The sequence below is a fragment of the Cyprinus carpio genome, chromosome B3, assembly GCF_018340385.1.
Source record: "Cyprinus carpio isolate SPL01 chromosome B3, ASM1834038v1, whole genome shotgun sequence".
In the NCBI taxonomy this organism is placed as follows: domain Eukaryota; kingdom Metazoa; phylum Chordata; class Actinopteri; order Cypriniformes; family Cyprinidae; genus Cyprinus; species Cyprinus carpio.
The window spans coordinates 26,336,966-26,359,182 of record NC_056599.1 but is presented as its reverse complement, the minus strand read 5'-3'; the positions used below and the strand labels follow the sequence as shown (position 1 = coordinate 26,359,182).

The 22,217-nt window shown below is 36.0% G+C and overlaps 1 protein-coding gene across 1 annotated transcript in view; it reads left to right on the top strand.

Annotated features, from left to right (window-relative positions):
* LOC122136803 (signal transducer and activator of transcription 5B-like) overlaps nucleotides 1–22,217 on the top strand; it is a 51,071-nt gene that overhangs the window by 21,290 nt on the left and 7,564 nt on the right. Inside the window, exon 2 of the mRNA XM_042721395.1 lies at nucleotides 19,803–19,867. The gene's annotated coding sequence lies outside the window, so the exon portion shown is untranslated. The remainder of the gene's footprint in view (nucleotides 1–19,802; nucleotides 19,868–22,217) is intronic.

Below are 22,217 nucleotides of genomic sequence, written 5' to 3'. Positions count from 1 at the left end.
AATTAGGGGTAAAATAGAAGGCAGGCTATTTGTATAAGTAAGGTTGAGTGGTTAGTGCATGATTACGTTGAAGTGAATCTGTCCCAGAAATGGTTCATTGCTTTAGGGTCAAGTTAATCAAGTCAGGGAAATCACTACCTAAAATTAAACCGGGTTGGACCCACTCATGTAATACATACTAACAAAATTTTAGCATGAGATTGGTACCTAAGAGGGGAAAAAATTTACTCCATTATTAAACATACACATACAAATATATTATTTTATATATAATATAAATACATAAACAATATATATATATATATATAAATTTTTTTTTTTTTTTTTTTTTATAACAAAAAATGTACTTAAATTGGCAAGAAAATAAAATTAGGGGTATATATATATAAAATAACAAAATGTACTTAAATTGGCAAGAAAAATAAAATTTGGGTATATATATATATATATATATATATATATATATATATATATATACATTTTGTTATGTATTTTGGCATTTGAATATTTAAACAAAATATAATTAGAATTTAAAAGTTTAAGTACATTTTGTTATGTATTTTGGCATTTGAATATTTAAACAAAATATAATTAGAATTTAAAAGTTATTCATAAAAAACACCACCACAAAAAATTATATCACCCCCTCACAAAATGTTGTGAAAATGTGAGTAATTTTAACAAAATAAGAGAGATCATACAAAATGCATGTTATTTTTTATTTACTACTGTCCTGAGTAAGATATTTTACATAAAAGATCATTACATTTAGTCCACAAGACAAAAAAATAGCTGAAATTATTATTATATCCCCGTTCAAAAGTATGTGAACCCTTGTTTTTTTTTATACAGTGTGTGGTTACCTGGATGATCCACAACTGTTTCTTATTTTGTGATGGTGGTTCATGAGTCCCTTGTTTGTTCTGAACAGTTAAACTAAGCCCTGTCCTTCAGAAAAATTCTTCAGGTCCTGCAGATTCTTCAGTTTTCCAGCATCTTTTGCATATTTGAACCCTTTCCTGGAGTGACTGTACGGTTTGAGATCCATCTTTTCACATTGAGGACAAACACAACTATTAAAGAAGGTTCAAACATTCACTGATGCTCTGTGTTGTTTTACTGTAAATCATTCAGTGTTTCATCATTATAAGAATCTATTGCAGTGGAAAAAATGCACACAGACACATGCACAAATGGAGAGTAAACTTTGTTTGCTCATGCTGCTGATGGTTTAGCATTTTTGCTTGTTTTGCTTGCATTTTTGCCTTTCTGAGCTTAACATCCATTAAGATCAGAGAGCAGCGCAGCTCTGTTCCCACTAAAAGGGGCTTTTTAATTTCCAGTGAACAGTGTCTTATGAAAATAAAAATCCACCCTGTTGTGCAAGTTGTTTTGAGAATGCCTCCTCTCATTGACAAGCTCCCCCAGGACAGATCCTTTGTGCCCATTAGGGATTTTGTCAGGAACACACTTCGTCACAGATTTTCTCTTTCAGATTGAATATCGTTAAGGAATGCTTTTTTAATTTCTAATTTTCTTGAAAAAGATGCATGTGGCCATCTCTTGCGATAGTGATGCACCTCTGCCAGGATAAATAAGGTAGTAACATACATGACAACTCAATTTTGACATTTTCTAAAGAAAATATGAATGGTGCCTTCCAATGCAAAACCAATGTCCCTTGAATACAAAAAAGTGACATGTTTAAGATCATAAAAACATCAATTATAATGCCCATAAATAATTTCCCTCAAAAGAAGATACATTGAAGATACATTATATTTTGCTGTTTGCACATGGAAAAGTTGTAAAACCTCAACAAATGAAGGTTATTGGGAAATGCAAGATAATTTGAATAATGACTATTGCCCAAAGGAAATTGGGCAACTGTTGAACTTGTTCGGCTGAGCTGTACGGTTACCCAGTCCCTCTCTGATACTCCTTTCTGATTACACAGCAACCAGATGTTATGAAAAATAAGTACACTTTGACCGAGTGAAATGCTGATTTTATTTTATTTTTAACCAGGGTCGAAGGTCTAAATGTTTTGCCTTTAAACTACCTGGTGTGAGTTCTGGTAAAGACTCAAAGAGCTTTTAATGTTTAATATTTTTTCAGTTTTGCTTGTGGTGAGAGATTCTTGATGGTTGAGTCTGGTGACTGCATCACAGTTTTGTCATAAATGTGGTCATCATTTTCAAGCTCTGTCTCCTAATGGATTCCTGAAACATCTGTGAATTACCGAAATCACATCCCACCAAAAAACAGCAGATTATGATGCATGCCATTGATGTTTGGTTGTAAAGCCCTGACCTTCTCAGGAATTTATGAGAACATCCACAGCCTAAAGAGAAATGGGAAGGGGTTTTCAATGGGTGATTTTTGTGTCAGGTTTGTTTATGTTTTGAGCGTTCAGGTGATATTTCCAGGGAACTGAACATATAAAAAACTAGGAGAAAATCTGTCAGTCTTTGTTGGACAGTATTAGATAATACAATGCCAAGGTTAGCAAGGGTAATTGGTCTCTTTCATCACAGCTTCTGGCTCTGAACTGTAGCATGGAAAAAAATATCACAGAGTGACAACTGAATTGCTCAATAACTGGCCACAATCAAAATTTTACACAACCTACCAAACAATGCAACACCACAGACAGGATTTATTATACAAAACTAAGCCAGTTTCAATCTGAATGGGAAGTGCAAAAATTCATTAATCAGTCATCATATCAATATACTAATAAAAAAATAATTATTATATTATTACATTCTGTGGTACGGATGTACAGCATGGGGTCTAGGCTAATTATTATTATTATTATTATTATTTTTGTAACTCTTATTTTTTTGCTGTTAATCATTCTCAGCATTGCCTCATGTAGGTGCTGTAGTGGATATTAGCTTCAACTCCTGCTGCTATTGAAGTGGGATATGGGTAAGGATAGGGTCAGGTTTGGTGGGTATGGGTAGGTTTTAAGGGTGGGTTAAGGTATAAGGGATGGGTCAACAGTGTAATTTTATAGGCTGTAATTACAAAAAAATTTATTACAGATGTAATTACATGCATGTACTTAAAAAAAAAACAAGTACAATGTAAAAAACCAGTATGTACATAAGTGCATTGTATCAAATGATTAATTTGAATACATAGTACATAGTAGTTAAGGCCACCTAATATAAAGTGGGGACTGTTGCTAGAAAGAAAAGGTGATGCGTTATAAAATTCATCCTTTAATTTTATCATATTTATATTCATAAAAGATTCCTGAATTATATAAATTCATATTATTACATTCTGTGGTACGGATGTACAGCATGGGGTCTAAGTTATGGCCTGCTGCGCCCGTGGATCCTCTCTTAGACTGTCATCAGTCAGTGCTTTTGCAATCTGGGTGATTTACAGGGTGACAGACCTTCTAATGGATCATGGGTCTCGGTCTGGCTGGATTAAAGTGCGGCTGGAATTTGATGACTTAGCATATGGTGGCAGGCGCTCCCTGCTTCAAGGCAGCAGCTTGATACATGTTAAACCAGTTAAGATTTTGCTCTGGGACGTTTCTGTCAGTTTATTTTGCCGCAAGGTTTCTTGCTCTGCCTAAGCCAGTTTGGAAACCAGCCCAGTAGCTTAGTTAGTTGTCTCTGCATAGGAGTAAGTATTTTTAAAATAAATTATATACTTCAGCTTCAACACAGTGCAGGTTGTCTGTGTGAATAAGGTTTTGCAAAAGCATGTAGTGGAAACTCTTCATCTACTCTCAGGACTCAAGCACTGACTTGCATCATTACAGCTGAATGGTAAGAGGTGCCTCGCATCAGATAAGCCCTTTGAGTCAGTTTTTGCACTTTCTATTTAGGCTGAAACTAGAAGTTACACTAAAATCTCATAATTCATTTCACTGCTGGGTCATGGTGACCAAGAAAATGACATATTGTGTCATGAAAGTGTGGGCTGCCTAAAACCCTAATCATTACACTGTTAAGAATGTGTCGAATTAAATAAATGTGTGATTCGACAACAATATGCCCTTTTTGCAGTGGAATTTTTCAATAACATTTATTATATTCAGCAGATGGCATCCAAAGCAACCTACAAACGAGGGAAAAATACAAAAACGGTTTAATAATAGCATTGCTGCATTACACATTTCAAAAACTGACCTGAAAGTTCACTCACTGCGCAATTCAGTTAACTCAACTTAATTATCTTTTTAGTCAGACGTCTTTATATAATTGTATTAGTTCATCAGCAACTGCTGTACACTCATAGTAGTGCACTGCACTTATAATGGTAGAGTAGTACTGAAAGTGCACTACTATAAAAGTACACTATAATAAAAAGCACTCCTGATTTTCACATATGGCAAACATTTTACAAACATATATTTTTATTACTTACATTGTATAATGTATTTGTGGCCAATTTACAGTATTTTGAAATTCAAATATATTTATATTGTCCTATATATATATATATACTGTTGTGACGCTCGGACACTCTTCAAAACCTTCTCTTCTCTTCTTAATCCGCCTCCAACTCCTCCTCCATCGACTCTTACAGCTGACGACTTTGCAGTTTTCTTCACAAATAAGACAACAACCATCAGTGACCAATTCTCCACACCGCAGACTGAGGATAACTTCACAACGACTAATGCACACTCTCTCTCCTCCTTCTCTCCACTCTCAGAGACGTTTCCAAACTTATCCTGTCCAGTCATCCTACTACTTGCCCACTGGATCCGATCCCCACTCACCTCCTTCAAGCGATTTCTTCTTCAGTCATACCTTCACTTACTCACATTATCAACTCCTCTCTTCACTCTGGAACATTTCCCTCAGCATTTAAGCAGGCTCGGGTAAGCCCACTGCTGAAGAAACCATCTCTAAATCCAGCACTTCTAGAAAACTACAGACCGGTCCCTTCTTCCATTCATTGCAAAGACACTTGAACGAGCTGTGTTCAACCAGCTCTCTATGTTTCTTGTACAACCTCCTGGACAGCAACCAATCTGGCTTCAAAAGCGGCCACTCAACTGAGACTGCCCTGCTCTCGGTTACTGAAGCCCTGCGACTGGCAAGAGCAGCTTCAAAATCCTCAGTACTCATTTTGCCGGACCTGTCTGCTGCCTTTGACACCGTTAATCACCAGATTCTCCTGTCCACCCTCAGAAAGATGGGCATCTCTGGAACCACACTCCAGTGGCTTAACTCCTACCTTTCTGCTAGATCCTTCATGGTGTCTTGGAGGGGTGAAGTTTCTAAGTCACAACAACTTGCTACTGGGGTTCCTCAAGGCTCAGTACTTGGACCAGTTCTCTTATTCCATCTACATGACGTCATTAGGATCTGTGATTCAGAAGCTTGGCTTTTCCTATCACTGCTATGCTGATGACACTCAACTCTACTTCTCATTCCAACCATATGACCCGACGGTAGTTGCTCGCATTTCAGCCTGTCTGAGTGACATTTCTAGCTGGATGAATGACCATCACCTTCAGCTCAACCTTACTAAGACTGAACTGCTGGTGGTTCCAGCTAACCCATCGTTTCATCACAACTTCTCTATACAGCTGGGTTCGTCAACCATAACTCCTTCCAGGACAGCCAGAAACCTAGGAGTTGTGATGGATCATCAGTAAAGCTTCACAGACCATATTGCTACAATGACACGGTCCTGCAGATTTGCCTTATTAGGAAGATTAGACCCTTCCTGTCAGAGCAATCCACCCAACTTCTTGTCCAAGCTCTTGTTCTCTCCAGACTGGACTATTGTAATGCTCTCCTGGCGGGCCTTCCTGCATGTACTATCAAGCCTCTGCAACTGAACCAGAATGCAGCAGCGAGGGTTGTCTTCAATGAGCCAAAAAACAGCCCATGTTACTCCTCTCCTCATCAGGTTACACTGGCTACCAGTAGCCGCTCGCATCAAATTCAAGGTACTGATGCTTGCCTACAAGACGACCACTGGTACAGCACCAAAGTACCTAAGCTCATTAGTTCAATCTTATGCGCCCTCCAGAAGTTTGGGCTCTGCAAGTGAACGACGCCTTGTGGTGCCATCACAAAGAGGTTCAAAATCACTCTCACAGACTTTTTCCTGAACTGCGCCCAGCTGGTGGAATGACCTCCCGATCTCAATTCGAACAGCTGAGTCTTTACTCATTTTCAAAAAACATCTAAAGACTCATCTTTTTTCGCCTGCACTTAACCAACTAATACTAGTACTTACCTTTTCTTTTTCTTGTCTATCATATTCTTAATAAAAAAAAAAAAAAAAAAAAAAAAAACCTGGCCATGTGTTCTGTACTAGACTAACTGAGACTTGTCATAGCACATAGAACTTTTTTTTTTTTTGCATTTACCCAAATTGTATGATTGGAAATTAATTTTGCCCCTTGAAGTAATATTTTTGCAGTTAAAGGTTTATATAAAAAAGCCACACAGTTCATGAAATATATTTATCATACAGTATATATAGTACCATATGCTTTCCTTCTACTTTTAAGCGTTTTCTTGGTGCAAAATGCTGTCACTATTCAAGCATGCTGATGAGCATATCATTAATCAAATAACCATAAAATATATGTAGCAAAAAAAGTGACTAGTAGAGTTTCAGTGGTACTGTTCTACTGGCTGTTCCTTCAGCTGATAATCAGCCCAAGTAATTTCTCCCAGCATGCTATATTGATCCTCTTATAGCATTAGCCAGTGTACATCTAGGAACTCTCTTCTACACTGACCTCTTTTTGACTACTCTTCTTTCAGTGGCAGCGGTCACTAGTGCTAGCAGTCACCAGAAGATGATATGCGGTTCACAGCACCAGCGCTGACCTGCTCCGAGCCTACACTCATGCACCTTTGCTCAACAAGCACGGCACCTCTGACCGCAAGTGGCAACTTACAAGCTGTTAGCCTTTTATTGGGAATTTAGGTGCACTGATAAGTTTCCAAAACCTGAGCTCTCCTTCATTATGCTGAAGCTCATCAAACTCAAATGTCTGTTACCCACATTTGAGTGAATGGAACCCGTAATTACTGATGTTTTACAAGCATCTTCCAAGCATTCCACACTGATGTAATGCTGTTACACCGGGTCTAAAGGTTACTAGGTTAAAATAGTCTTGTGTGGTTTGCAGAAGGATACTCTCTGTAGATTTTTTGTGCTAAGTCCTTAACAGAATGTACTAAGGTAAGCTTCACTGTTATTGTTGATCATAATTTGTGGTATTATGGCATTTACTGTTTTTGAAAAAGAACTTTTGTCACAATGTAAAAGTCTTTAAGGTAATTTTTTGATCAGTTTAATGTGGCTTTGTTGAATAAAAGTATTAATAAAACTTATTTACGTCAACATTTTTCGAATAGTAGTGCATCTAAATAAACATATATGAAAACTCAAATGTGGCTTGTTGAGGAGAGTCGTACTACTATATTACTAAGCACTCAGACTTTTGATTTTCACACAAGCAAATTACAAATGAATTTCAAACAGGCAGAATTCCTTTAACTTACCTTTGAAAGGGCTCAAGCCATATCTTGAGACTAGAATATCATACTTGTGTGCAAACACTTAGAAAGCACCTGGAAGACCACAACAACTGATTAGCAACAACCCTACACACAGAAAAAAAGTACAAAAGCTGTCACTGGGGCAATACCTTTTCAAAAGGTACACTTTTGTACCTTTTAGGAACTAATATGTACCCTTGAGATACCAATGTTGACCCTTTAAGTACAAAAGTGTACCCTTTGAAAAGGTACTGCACCAGTGACATCTTCTGTACCTTTTATTTCTGAGAGTGAAAGTGAGTTTTACACAGGCCCACTTTTTCTATTTAAATCTAGTTACTTTGCTTTAGTATCTATTTTTTTAGTATCTGTTTGCATATTTAATTGTAAGGTTACTTAAAGAAGTCTCTGTGTGTCTGTATTGAGTGTACAAATGTGTATCCTATGTATGTGAGAGAACAGAAGTGGTGTGCTGGCACTGCTGACTAAAACGGTTGTCTTGTGGTTTGACTGGGACCCTCAAATCCACATTTTCTTTGTTCCTCCTTTACATGACAACAATTTACAACATCATACGTTATAGACAGTAATACTGAAAAACACACAGCTTTTGATGATCTAGCAATTATGCAAATCAGCTGTTTTTGCATTTTTATTAACCCTCCCCACCCCATTACTAGCTATTTAGTGAAAATACTGAGGCAAAAGTTTTAAAATGTGCTTTAATGACAGCAGCACTCAAGCTGCATGAACTCCACAAGATTGTGTCAAACCTTCTCCAGCATGATTTGAGATGATGCATCTTGAGCTATTATTCAAATGCTCAAAATGCTTTCTCTTTAAATCATATTTTGAATTTCAGTTTTTCATTGTGGTTTTAAATCTTTGGATCCCATGTGTCTTTTTTTTTTTTCTTTTCTTAACTGGAAGTTGGTGGTCAGTCTTATGAAATGTGTATTAAGTGTTCTTTTTCTTTTATTACACTCTGAAAACCATGTTTTTCACACACCAAAGTTGAAGGAGGATGTGGAAGACACTGTGTGTTTGCTGAAACTGTACTGCTTCTTTTAGTCATTCTGGAGAGATTATGAAAAATGTAGGAAGAGCGATTGGTTAGCATCTGCGGTTAGAGGTATATTGTGGTGTACAAGTTGTCTATGTCTGTTTTTTGAACTATGGGCACTTTTGGCCCTGTGAACGTCTGGAAGGCAAACTCTCACATTCTCACTAGTATATTTAATTTGCCTGCCAATCATGTCTAATAGTGTAAAATAATGCATCACAGTGCCATTGTCAACACATTTTAAATCATGTATTGTGTTTGATAGAATTGTGTAATGGCAATTTTAAAAAAAAATTCAATAAAAAGGCTGACTCATTACTGCTCATTTAAAAGCTAACATTTTATGTCTAGTAAATACATATTTATTATTTATTTTTATGCTTTTTGCATAATTTGGCAAAATACAGTGTAATAAATTTCTGCACAATAAATAAATGATACATATATTTTCTGATTTTTTTTTCATCTCATTTTATATCAAACATGCTCTTGTAAATATTCATGCTCATCTATGTAATTATATATTTAAAAGTCTGTGAAAAGTTGCTTAAAAAGTAGCAAAAATAAATGATGAAATCTGTTAGATTAAATAAAAATCAAGCCCTGGAGCATAAAAGTGGCTAACGCTGAAGACTCGCCGTATGTGTGTGTGTCAGTTTCTTTTTCTGTCCCTGTCTCCGGCACGCTTTTTAGACTTTTCTATGGCAACCAGTAGTTAGGAAGTTACTTATTGATCATTTCGTCTTAACAGCTCTCATTCCTGCAGACTTCAGTCTGTTCTACACCTCTCATGTCCAGACAGCACAATTTCCATTTCACTTTCTTCCCTCATTTTCTGACTAGCTTGCTTCTCTATTTTTAACATCCATTCTGCAATGTACTCAAATCAGGCTTTGCATGTTCTTGAAGTTTGAAAGTGCACTAAACTTGAGTTTTCTCAGGGAAAATGGCAGTTTGTTTGCCTTTGTTAGAAGTGTATGTGTGTAGAATTGTATATACAGTACATTTGTATTTTCCATTAAACTGAACTGGATCATCTTGCGAAAGCTGTCTATAGTTCAGTACAGTTGCTCTGGAGTGAAACGCTATGGCAAAACTATGAAATCCTCAGTTTGTCTTGATTTTATTTAAAAGCTAACAGGTGTGATTGAATAAGTTTCTATAGATTGATCTGTGAGAGGTCAGTGATGGTTAATATAGCCCAGACAGTGAAACTGGAACACACTCATGGTACCACAGACGTCTGTTTTCCCCCTCATACACATACACTAGACCCTAACACACAGGAACATGATCTTGTGCAGTCAAAAAGTGTGTGTGGTTCAAAATAAGCTTCACAAAGGACCTGTTAATAGATCAGCAGACACAAATGCACAGAGACACGCGCCTCATACCAGTCTTGCTAAACATCTGACGCTCTTCTCCCAGAACACTCCCAAGGTTTAAATTTAGAGCTAATGAAGATAATTTGGCTATTAAAGCACAGCTTTTGGCACAGTCAACCTCAGCATCCCAATAAACAGTATCATAGGTCTCATAAATGTCACTGATATGCTTCTCAGTTGGCTGAGGCCCTTCCTGTCAGACAGACAACAGTGTGCTTTCAAAGTCCATGTTGCTCAGCCATATTCATTGACATTTTCTTTGTTTACAGAACAAAATTATAGTCGTCCCGGCGCCTAAAACATTTCAGCAATTTAAAACCAAAACGGCATTTGACCGGAAAAAAAATAAAAAATAAACTAAACTAAAATATTGAGTAGAAGAAATATTTATATATTATTTTATTATTAATATTATTAATTGATAATATTAGTAATTATTTTATTATTATATTAAATTATAAATTATATTCGTATAGGTATTAATTTAATGAGGGAATTATTCTGTGACCTTTTTTTAACTAATATCTGTGATTAGCACAATCTTATCTTAGACAACCCTATTTCCAATATTATATTAATTCTTTGTTTACAGAACTAAATTATAGTCTTGTCCCGGTGCCTAAAACATTCAGCAATTTAAAACCAAAACTGCTTGATTGACCAAAAAAAAAAAATTGAGTAGAAGCCAATTTGATTTCAATAATAATATTTTATTATTATTTATTTATATAATTAATTTAATTAATTGATAATTATTAGTAACTATTTTATTATTAAGCTAAATTAGTAATTATTTTTGTGTAAGTATAAGTGTGTGTATTATTCAGTGACTTATGTTTTTTTTTCTATTACTTTTCTTTTTCTTTTTTTTTTTTTTTTGAAGTGAAGTGTGAAGTGACGCGACATACAGCGAAGTATGGTGACCCATACTCAGAATTCGTGCTCTGCATTTAACCCATCCAAAGTGCACACAAACAGCAGTGAACACACACACACACACACACACCGTGAACACACACCCGGAGCAGTGGGCAGCCATGCATCTATGCTGCGGCTTGTCCTTTGTCAATTCACTGGCCAGTATTGATCCTAACAGAAAGTAGCCCACCGTTGCTATGGTTACCTCCTTGCAGCTGTTTAGTGCACCCTGACTTGTGATCTGACTTAAGTAGTTATTGAAAAATTATGTTTGAAAAAGCTGCTGAAATGTGTATAGTGTATATACATTTAATTATTTTTAATCTGTTTTGTTTGGTAATATGCAAAACATACATAGATACGACGAGTGTAACAAGTGTAGTTCACTTTGCTGTGTACAGATGAATGTACGGAGTCTGTGATGATCATCTACAACCAGTTTGTGTTTATAAATGGTGATATAATATGAAACAGAATATATCACAGATATATGCATCCACCCAGCTTCAAGCACTGTGATGTTGCTATCCACCTAGTCCCAAGAAAACAATCCATTTGCTTGACAAATTAAATGAATGAATGAACATCCCCATTACAACCACTTTAGCCTTGGTCTTAATGGGGCCCGAGAGAGCCCTGCACATGTTGCGTAATTGTGTACGTTGTCTTTTAAGTGTTTCAGATGAACTGGGAACAGTGCAGCAGAATCAATAAGTCAACATACAATGATATGAATGACTTTGCTCAGCTAGATAGTCGTTAATCATTGATGATTTAAAATAATAGGCTAATAATTTCCCCGTTTTGGCATTATTTCATGTGTTTGTGTGTTGATTACAGGGAATGCATTACCGTGAGGCTCTTGGAACCCAGTAAAAGAGTGAATGACACGTCTGTCCTCTTGTTCCTCCTGTGCTTTAATGTAATCTCTTCACAGAGCACTTCAAGCTGTTCATATTGTGTACAATATGTCTGTGTGAGTGTGTCTTTCTGTCTGGTCTAAGGGTTCAGTGAGTTTAAGCACTTAACCTTCGTACTGCCATGTTCTCTGTATTTTTTTTTTTCAGCAGACACAGAATGTGTGTGTGTTTGTGGTGCACTTTAGAGATGTTCCAGTCTTTTTGATGTGTGTTATATATAAAGCTCGTCTGAATGGGCTTGTATGCATGAATGGCTTCCTGGACGTAAACACACCAGTTAGGCGGTAACATTTTTATATGAATTCTAACGATGCCTGAGAACGTGATTTGGTTTAGTTTGATTATCAAAATCACAAAAGGCTGCCTTGTAATTATATGGTCCCACTTTAGTTTGGGGACTAACTAAACTATTAACTACAACTTTCGCCTCAGTAGTTAGCAAGGTAGGTTAAGGGATTTAAAATATGATCATGCAGAATAAGGCAATTAATATGTGCTTTATAATTACTAATAAACGGCCAATATGATGTTATTAAGCCTGCTAATAAGCCACTAGCCTAGTTAATAGTCAGAATTGGTCCCTGTTACCACATTGGTCAAGTGTTACCAATTATAGAAATATGTAATCAAATTTTTTTTTAAGTTGAACGTTCAGGATAAATTGTACTTATTTTGTATTCTGGGAAACATGTAAGTATTTATGTAGCTTCTGAAGTCAATACTAAATGAAAAAAATATGATCGTTAAACAAAATGAGAAGAATTTACACATCATCATCCTGTTCAAAAGTTTACATCCCCAGCTCTTAAGCCTTGTTCAGACGGTCAGCCCAAATCCGATTGAAATCTGATCTTATTTAGATAGTCCGAATGCCAACGAACTACATGAAATCCGATTCGTGCAAATCCGTTTGGAGCTACATTCGTATGTGGTTTGGAATCCTATTCAAATCACATTCCTGGAAATCCGTTTCAGTCTGATCGCTCAGATCTGATTCAGCGTAGCTTTTTCACATTCTCGCGCCACGTAAAACATAAACACGTCAGATGTCTTTGCAGAAACAAGCTTGTGTTGTTGTGAACTGTAAGTTAAGTGGAAAAAGACAATATACTGCTAGTATGCTCACCTCTTTGAGTGATGAAACCAGCGGAGATGGCAGCACGGAATAAAGTCGCACATTCCAGCTTCCTGCGTCTCTGATGCTGCCTCATAAGACGAAATCCATAATAATCCAGTGCGACGGCAACATGTTGTCATGTTGTAAGACAATATCTGTATTGCTGTTTTAGGTGAAGTGACATACAGCCAAGTATGGTGACCCATACTCAGAATTCGTGCTCTGCATTTAACCCATCCGAAGTGCACACACACAGCAGTGAACACACACACCGTGAAAACACACTCGGAGCAGTGGACAGCCATTTATGCTGCGATGCCCAGGGAGCAGTTTGGGGTTCGGTGCCTTGCTCAAGGGCACCTCAGTCGTGGTATTGCTGGCCCGAGACTCGAACTCACAACCTAGTGGTTAGAGAGTTTGACTCATGTTAGGAGTCAAACTCTCTAACCACTAGGCCACGACTTCCCCTTTTAGCGTATACATAACAACGCAACGGCATTTCCATAGTAACCAACGCACATTCAGTAAAACGAAAGAGCACTTATGGACACACAAATTGGTTATGAAGAGTTGCGATACACTGTGTGGACTGTGGACAATCAGTTATTCAAATCAGATTCTATCTGGATGCGCACAAAATCGGATTTGGGCTGACAGTCTGAACGAGGCTTTAATGCATTGTGTTGCCTTCATGAGCATCAGTAAATGTTTTTACCTTTTTTAATAGTTGTGTATGAGTCCCTCAGTTATCCTCAGTGTGAAAATATGGATTTCAAAATCAACAGTCATTTTTGGAAAGGGTTCAAATATGCAGAAGATGCTGGAAAACCAAAGAATGTGCAGGAGCTGGAGGAACTGCTCAGGGCAAACAAGGGACTCATGAAAAACCATCACAAAATATAAAAACAGTCTTGGATCGTCCAGGAAATTACACATAGTATTAAGATTCAAGGGCATGTAAACTTTTGAATGCGGTCATTTTTATAAATCCAGTAATTATTTTGTCTTGATGGTCAGTGTCAGTAAGTTTTTTGTTGTTGTTGTTGTTGTTTTTGACAAAAATCTGCAACCATTATTGACTGACCCCGTGATCCAAGTGCTAATTCACCACCAGGGGAAAATTATTTCCCTCGACCCTCCTCTTCACTCATAAGGGCCCAAAATTATTCCAGCGACCCCCTTATTATTTCACTCTATCTTCGTGCATTAGCATAAAAATGTGAAAAGCAGATTCCACACTGTGTGCTAATGGATATAAAATGCAGGTAATCTGAGCGGATTCATTAAAACATGATAATATGTCATTTATTTTCATGCACATCCTAACAAAGAAAGACACTGCCTGTAAGCATTCATGTTTTCTTGAGTGTGTTGTATTCTTTGTGAGTTGCTGTGACCGGCTCATAGCCTCTAGGCCTAATGCACCTTTCACAAGAACCGCGTTGTCATGGCAACCAGAGGTTAGTGGTAGGCGTGGCAGTTACAGCAGTTGAGTCGGTTGCTATTGTTACCTGCACAGGAAGTTTGATGCTCACATTATCACAGATTAATCTTCACCAAATGCATCATATAGTCATTCCTGTGCATCGGTAGTAAGTTTTTCTGACTTTTTCTTGTCAATCTAAGAAATAATCTTGGTTGTATATTGGTTTAGGGTATTTTAGAGACCAAGGTATTTATAGATGTCATGAGGGCGACTCTGGAGGGTTTGTCTAACTTGATCAGATATGCAGTGGCAGATGGTGTGCACACACACACACACACACACACACACACATCAGCTCACACACAGGCATTTACACAGGCCTGAGTCACTGCCTGTGTTAGCTCACATAGACTGACCTTTTAATCAGGATTTAGACTAATGATACTGAACACACACAAACAACACAGATTCTGTTCGGTTTTGTCAATTGTAACCTTTAGCTGCGTGAGTAAATTGTCTTCATATATTCTACATGGATTTAAAATTAATTTTGTGGACAGTCACATTTTACAGAAGTTCAAAATTTATGTGAATTTCAACTTTTCCTTTCCTTTTCACAGCTGTGTCGTGAACCACATGTTCTTATGATTTCAACATAACCTTGTTTTCTCAAGATTTTTATTTAATTTTCTTGTAATCTTGATATCTAGACCATATCTAGACTATAATACAGACTAGGGGTGGGCGGTATGAACAAAATATTATATCACGATATGAGTAATTTTAGTTCATGGTAGCGATATATATCACAATATAGTTATTTTTTTCTTGAAATACTGTAAGGTCTTTATGATATCAACATTTTTGATACCACTTGAATTTCATAATTCTTGTCAACAGTGTCGATATCACAAAAACAAAAAACAAATCAAAAAACTAATAGCCTATAAAACAAAAACTCAATACAAATTAAAACAACAAAAAATACAGTAGAACAAAAAAATAAGAAATGCTAAAAACAATAAATAAAAAAACATCGAATTACAAATTATAAGGGCAAAAACTACAGTAGAACAAATAAATAAGAAAAACAACAAAAAATATAAAAAAAACATATATATATATATATTTCTTATTACAGTTACAAAAGAAATATATATATGTTACAAAAGTGATTCAGTCACATATATATATATATTTCTTATTACAGTTACAAAAGTGATTCAGTCACACGTGTTTTCATTCTTAGCTGTTTGCTTTCACTTAAGACCTAAATTACTGTGTTTACGAGGATACTTGCAAAGATGGTCATTTTGGCCTATAAAGTGGTAAAAATAAATCAATACTCTATGAGCACTGTCTTCACGTGCATGCATCTCTCTGACAGCACTCAGAAACAGTTTCTGCAAAATGAGCTCTCTTTCGCTGCTGATTGTGTTTCAACGGCTTAAAATGGGTTGTTTTTAAACAGCAAACGATATGTTTTCATGACCATGTACTGTAGCACAGCAATGTCACGTGAGTGTGTAACTGCGATAGAGACGATAGTCCAAAATCTCTACTGCTTAATCGTGTCTACCAGTATATCGCCCACCCCTAATCCAGACCATATATATTTTAAGCTACATTCTTTTGTGTCACTGCTTTGTTCTTCTTGTTTAATCTCTCCTGACACTTTAATGTATTTAATGTGGAAGAAGCCTGGATGAAGTCAGAGAAATTGCAGCATTTGTGGGCATTTATGTGTATTGTTTTGTTTCTATGGCTATCTTCCTTCCTGTCAGTGTGACTTGTTGAAATAGGTCTTTCGGTTCTTTTGGTTGTTCTCATCATGCTTCTCTCCCTCTAAATAAGGGATCGTATCCATATTTATTACTGTGCTCTGTTGTGCCTTTAACTGGGATGGTTTGTTTTTATATGAGATTAGTGGATTTTCCTGAACAAACTCTCTCCTTAATTATTGGCAGAAAGAAGTGTTGCACTTGCTCATTCAGAAAAACTAAATTTAAAAGGAATAGTTCACCCAAAAAATTTAATTCTGTACCCTCTGTATGACAGTCTTTTTTTAATGCAACTTCAAAAAAAGATAATTTGCAGAATGTTCACTCTGCTCTTTTTGTATAATGAAAGTGAATGGTGACGAGCGATCAAACTCCACAATTAGCAAACAACATCATAAAAGTACCATAACAGTAGCTCATTTGGCTGCTGTTATATAATCAATGTCTTTTGAAGTCAAAAATCATTTGAATTATTATTTACTAATTACTCACATCTCGCATATTCATAAATGAATTTCACTAGTGGAATTAAAGGAATAGTTCACACTAAAATACAAATTACCCTATGATTTACAGTACTCACCCTCAAGCCATCCTAAGTATACATGACGTTCTTCTTTCAGACAAATACAATCAGTTATATTAAAAATATAATGGCAGTGAAAGGTGGTTGAGATTTTAAAGACAAAAAAATGCATCCGTCCATCATAAAAATTGCTCCACACAGCTTTGGGCCATTAATAAAGTCCTTCTAATGCGAATTGATGCATTTTTGTAAGAATAATGTCCATACTGTATTTAAAACTTTATAAACCATAATCTGTAGCTTCCGCTAACTGTCCTAAACGTTCATGGGAGAGTGACCCTCCAATATTAACTGCCATTATAAAGCATGGACAGGACATTACATAATATAACATAAATTGTTATATTAAAACAAATCTACAGTACATATAAAAAATAATTTAAATTTCATATTCAACTAAACCAATAATAAAAGTATAATATGATTTTGAGTATGTTACTTTTAATTTTAGTAAAATCCTCATACAAAGTTACTTGGAAGATAGCACACAAGTCGTATACTTTTATGTTATTTTTATGGTTCATTTAGGTCTTTTTGGTAGCTGCTGGTCACTATTCACTGTTCTCTTATCATCATTGGTGGTCTTTGGAAGAAAAGAATATCATAAGATTTCAGAAACGAGAACATAATGCCTGAACTATTCCTTTAAAGCGAAAAGTACACTTTTATTGATTCACTTTTCTTTTTATTCTGTGCACCATTAGTCTAATTTCTGTCAATAGGTTGAGAGTGAAAAAGGCTTGTTTACTCCCAGGATGAGAAGACCTACATCTGAAGAGGACTGAGCCTGGAATGTGTGTGTGTGTGTGTGTGTGTGTGTGTGTGTGTGTGTGTGTGTGTGTGTGTGTGTGTGTGTGTGTGTGTGTGTGTGTGTTTCTGTTGCATAAGGTCAGCTGGCACCAGTCCCTCCCTGCTGTCAGGACTGCTATATACTCACTGGCCATAAATATGCTTTTATTCATCCTCCCGTAGAGAAAGCAAGCTATTAGTAGGGAAATGGTGGGGGGGTTGATTTGGCCTTGGCTCATCATATTAGCCTTTATAGCTGGAGGGATGGAAGAGTTCGAGAGAGTGAGGAATGCTCTTTTGGATATCTGCTTGAAAGTATTTGCACAGTGTGACTGACGCGACAGCTTCAGGGCTGTCTGTGTGCAGCCGTGAATAAATGCATACACAGATGGTGTGTGCTTTTGTGGCTGTTTGAACATTGCCCCCTTAAGAAAATTGCCCTCGGCCCTTCTAGCAGCCCGTGAAGTGTCGGATGAGTGTTTTTGTGTTAATATGTGTGCCAGTTCACTCTGTATAAACTTCGTCACCAGATAACACTGCATATAAATGCCACTTTGCCATCTAAAGCAGTGTTTGTATTCTCTTCCCTGCTTATCTGTTCCTCCTCACAAGCACTCACACACACAAATGTTTATGTTTTTAACTCTATCACATCAGATCACGCACAAGCTTCCCCTCCTCACCTCATTAACATCTGTCGCGCATGGTTTTCTACATGGATTCCTTCTTATCTTACCATGACCTCTGTCAAACGACAATTCGTTCTCTGTGAGATTACGTAATCCTGCCCATGGGGTCTAATCCCGACTGGCTTTCTAAAGTCAGTTGTGTTGAAAAAGTGCAAGAATCTGTTCCTTTGGGTTTCACGGCAAAGCCCCAAACATGGCCAAAGGGAAGGTGTCGATCGAGTGGTCAATAGCTGATCAAAATATAATTTTTTTTATTCTAAAGGAGTGTTTTGTCTGAATTAAGGGAGTAATCTGTATCTTAATTTTCTGTCTGATTTTATCCACATAATGAAAATGAATTGTACTTTGAATGAGGCAAAGGAGAAGAAACTGCACACATAATTTCATTGATTTTCACAACATTCCTGACTTGCAGTATAATCAGTCTCTTGAATATGCTTGGTAACACCACTTGCCATAGTCAAAACTGATTAGCAGGAACACAGGCGAAGATAATTATATACATTAAACATCTTTAAATCAATTTTGTAGCTGTTTCTCCTTGTATATTAGTGATAAACCGTGCAGGTCATTGTATCACTTTCAGCATCGTAAACAAGCTGGTCTCCATCTGTTAGTGAAACTGCACTAAAATGTGAAGACATACTGTGCTTTTATTCCTGCTCATTTTGGATGGTGAATGTGACATTTTATTCCACATATTTGTTGCCACATGGATCTCTGGAGAGAAAAAAATACTTTAGACATCCTAGAGTAGGAAGTTGTTAAAAGGCACATGTGTTTTTTTAAGCAGAAAGTTTCATTTAAATCATGTTTGTCTCTTACATAAGCAAGGGTTGACTCTCGTTCTTACAATGTGATTTAAACCACATCATTTTAAATAAAGTTACCAGCCAACTGGCGAGTAACTTTATTTACTTTTGGTGCTTGGCAGGTGTTAATTTTAAACCTTGCTCACATCTTGCACAGTGCAGACACAATGCACAGCCAAAATGGACTGAAGCATGGTCGTATTTTTGATTTAGAAGGGAGAAAGTCATTGTCATAGTTCACAGAAACTCCAGAATGTACCAAATCCTACCACTGGATATTTTTCTTTTTTTATGGAAAGTAATAACTTTTTCACTATACTCAAGTGATTCAATATGAGTATTCATTTTACATATCCAATCAGCTGATTATTCTCTGTCCAGAGGATTCTGCCTATCGTAAGTGTGTGTGTGTGTGTGTGTGTCCTTCAGTTTCCTCATTCAGCATTCCTGGGCTGTGGAGGTATCCAGTAACCTTAGATCAAGACTGAACTCATTAAATGCTTCAGCTGTCAGTGGAGACATATTCCTCCTTTTCTCTCTCTTAGATTTTCTTTTCCTCTGAGGACAGAATGGCAGACTGAGAGGAAGTAACATTCTTACAGAGCTTAGCAACCCCTTGTATTCTTACTTCACATGTTCAGTTTATGTATCTCTATGAAATTGAATAGGAGTGCATTTTTAAACTTCCTCATACAGAAATGTTTACTTCTCTATGTTTTTCCTTTTTGTCATCGCTCAAAAATTGTATGAGATGAGACAAAAATACTCATATAGTTCTCTCCTCTCTTTCTGTCTTCCAAATGTTCAGGTTTTCCAGGTTTCCTCTCCAGAAGTTCCTGTTCGTAAATGGTAACAGGGAGCTTGAGATAAGAGGTAAACTAAATTCCTGCATATGTGCATGTTATTGATTGTCTTGTTCTGAGGGTATTAAGGCTGGGCGATATGAGCAAAAATTCATATCTCAGGATTTTATTTGTCTGATTTGCGGCATACGGTATATATCTGTATTTTCTACGCTTTTGTATTTGAATTTTAAAAATCTGTATTTTATATATAATGTAAATATATATATTTAACATCCTGCCCAATGTTGTCCAACAAAACAATGCATTTAAAGGCTATGAAAAATAAATAAAGTAAATGTAATTATGTGCAATAAAGGTTTAAAATCACATTATGTTCTAACATTGTAACATTGCAATCTAAAAACAAAAATGATGCTTTTAAAGCAGAAGTTAAATTCACTAAAATAAAAATGAAAATAATAAAAAAGCACAGACTAATTGAGTAAAAGGGCTGTTTTGATTACCCCATTACAGTCACTTTACAGTTAGTGCTATCACACAAATACACTTACTTGTAGGTTTAAAATTCTACATATGTCATATTTATTGTCCAATTACAAATATTTTTTCTACAGACACATTAAACAGTGTGAGTAGCTTCTCTGTCAGCGGCACACACAGCTTTTCTTTCAGAGAATCTGACATGGCAAGCTGCTTTAAACTATATGAAACTATAAACTATACTATATCTTACAAGTTTTTTAAAGCCCTTCATATAAAGCCTGTCACATGTATAGAACAAATTGAATTATGCACTTTCTCCTCAGCAGCTCAGTCTCCTCCGCTATATTTTTCAAATCTGCTCGTATCAAACTACTGTAGGCTATATCAAAATAAACGGTATTACCTCATACTATATATATATATATATATATATATTTTTTTTTTTATTTTTTTTTTTTTTCTTTTTTTCCCACTAATATTATAGTGCATACTTAATTTGTACTGTAAGTAGTTTCCTAATTAAGATTTGTGTATATTATAGAAATATTTTGTGATATTCATTTCAGTTTTGCTAGTAAACTGTGCTTTTAAATGAGCAAACTGAGATAGATGAGAACTAGAGACGTTATCTACACCCTTAAAAATTCCATCAAACAAAAAATTCCAGGATAAATCTATAAAATGTTAAATACAATACAATTTATTGCACATTATAACCAGTAAGACAAATACTAGACAAAGTATAATTTAGTCAATGAAATATAGCCCCATTAAATCAGGACTGACGATGTGCACTCAGTAACCCCACGATGCACCAGAGTCAGGCATTGTCCTTATTTAAAGGCTTACAGCTACTGGAATGAAAAAATGCCTTTGTAATTTGTTTTATTGAGATGTGGAATTATCTGCCTCTTCCCTGAAGGTAGAGGTTCAAGGTATTTGAGGAGTGTACTGTTTGTGTATTTTATTTTCTTAGCCTCCTTCACATCAATCTGCTCAGTAAGGCCACAAAGCTTCAAACAAAGGCTTTCTATTTTCAAACACATTATATATATATATAAATATATATTTAAAAAAAAATATAATTTTTTTATATATATACCTAAAAAAAAATATCTTTTTTTTTTTATTTATTTATTTTTTGCTAGTTTTTACTTTGAGCCTAGGCACCAGATGTTTTTTGGACTTTTTAATTCCTAGATGGTTTTTGCTGTGGACATTGTTCATATTACAGATTTACAGATATTAAAATCTGTATGTTTAGCATTTCATCTGTCCACAACGAAAGTGAAACTGTGGTGTTACAGCCGATCAAAAAATATTAGAATTTTAATATATAGCTGTGTGTTGTGGTACTTTCAACCAGTGATATTTCACTGTGGCCAGAGCTACGTAGTGTGATTTTAGAAACCAAGAGGTCAATAAAATGTCAAATGTTCTGAGCAATCTGACAGGTCTACCAAAACCATATCATCTGCAATTTAACAGCTCTTATCTGAATTCCTCATATTATGTTTACTTACAGACAATAGCACTGGGAGGATCATAGTTCCTTGAGGAGCCTAGTAGAAACAAACAAGCATGAGACGGTAGTGCTGTTGTTTTTAGCATACTGCTCTCAGCAAGAGAGAAAGTCCAGAATTCACAATGTGATGGAATCACAGCTTGGTCTGTGGTTTAGTCACAAGAGAACAAGGCACTGTAGTTAAATGCAGATGAGAAGTCTAGAAGAGTATCCTGGCTTCTTCAGATGTATTATGTATCACGTTCAGTGCTGCACAGACCTCATTTGACCCTTATAGTCACAAAGCTCTAACTAATCAAAAGAGGTCAGCTGACTTGAGGACTCGATCACAGTTAATTTGATTCAAGAAAAATACCTGCAATATTTTCATGCCCTGGCTTTATTATTACATTTATTTGCAATTAATTTG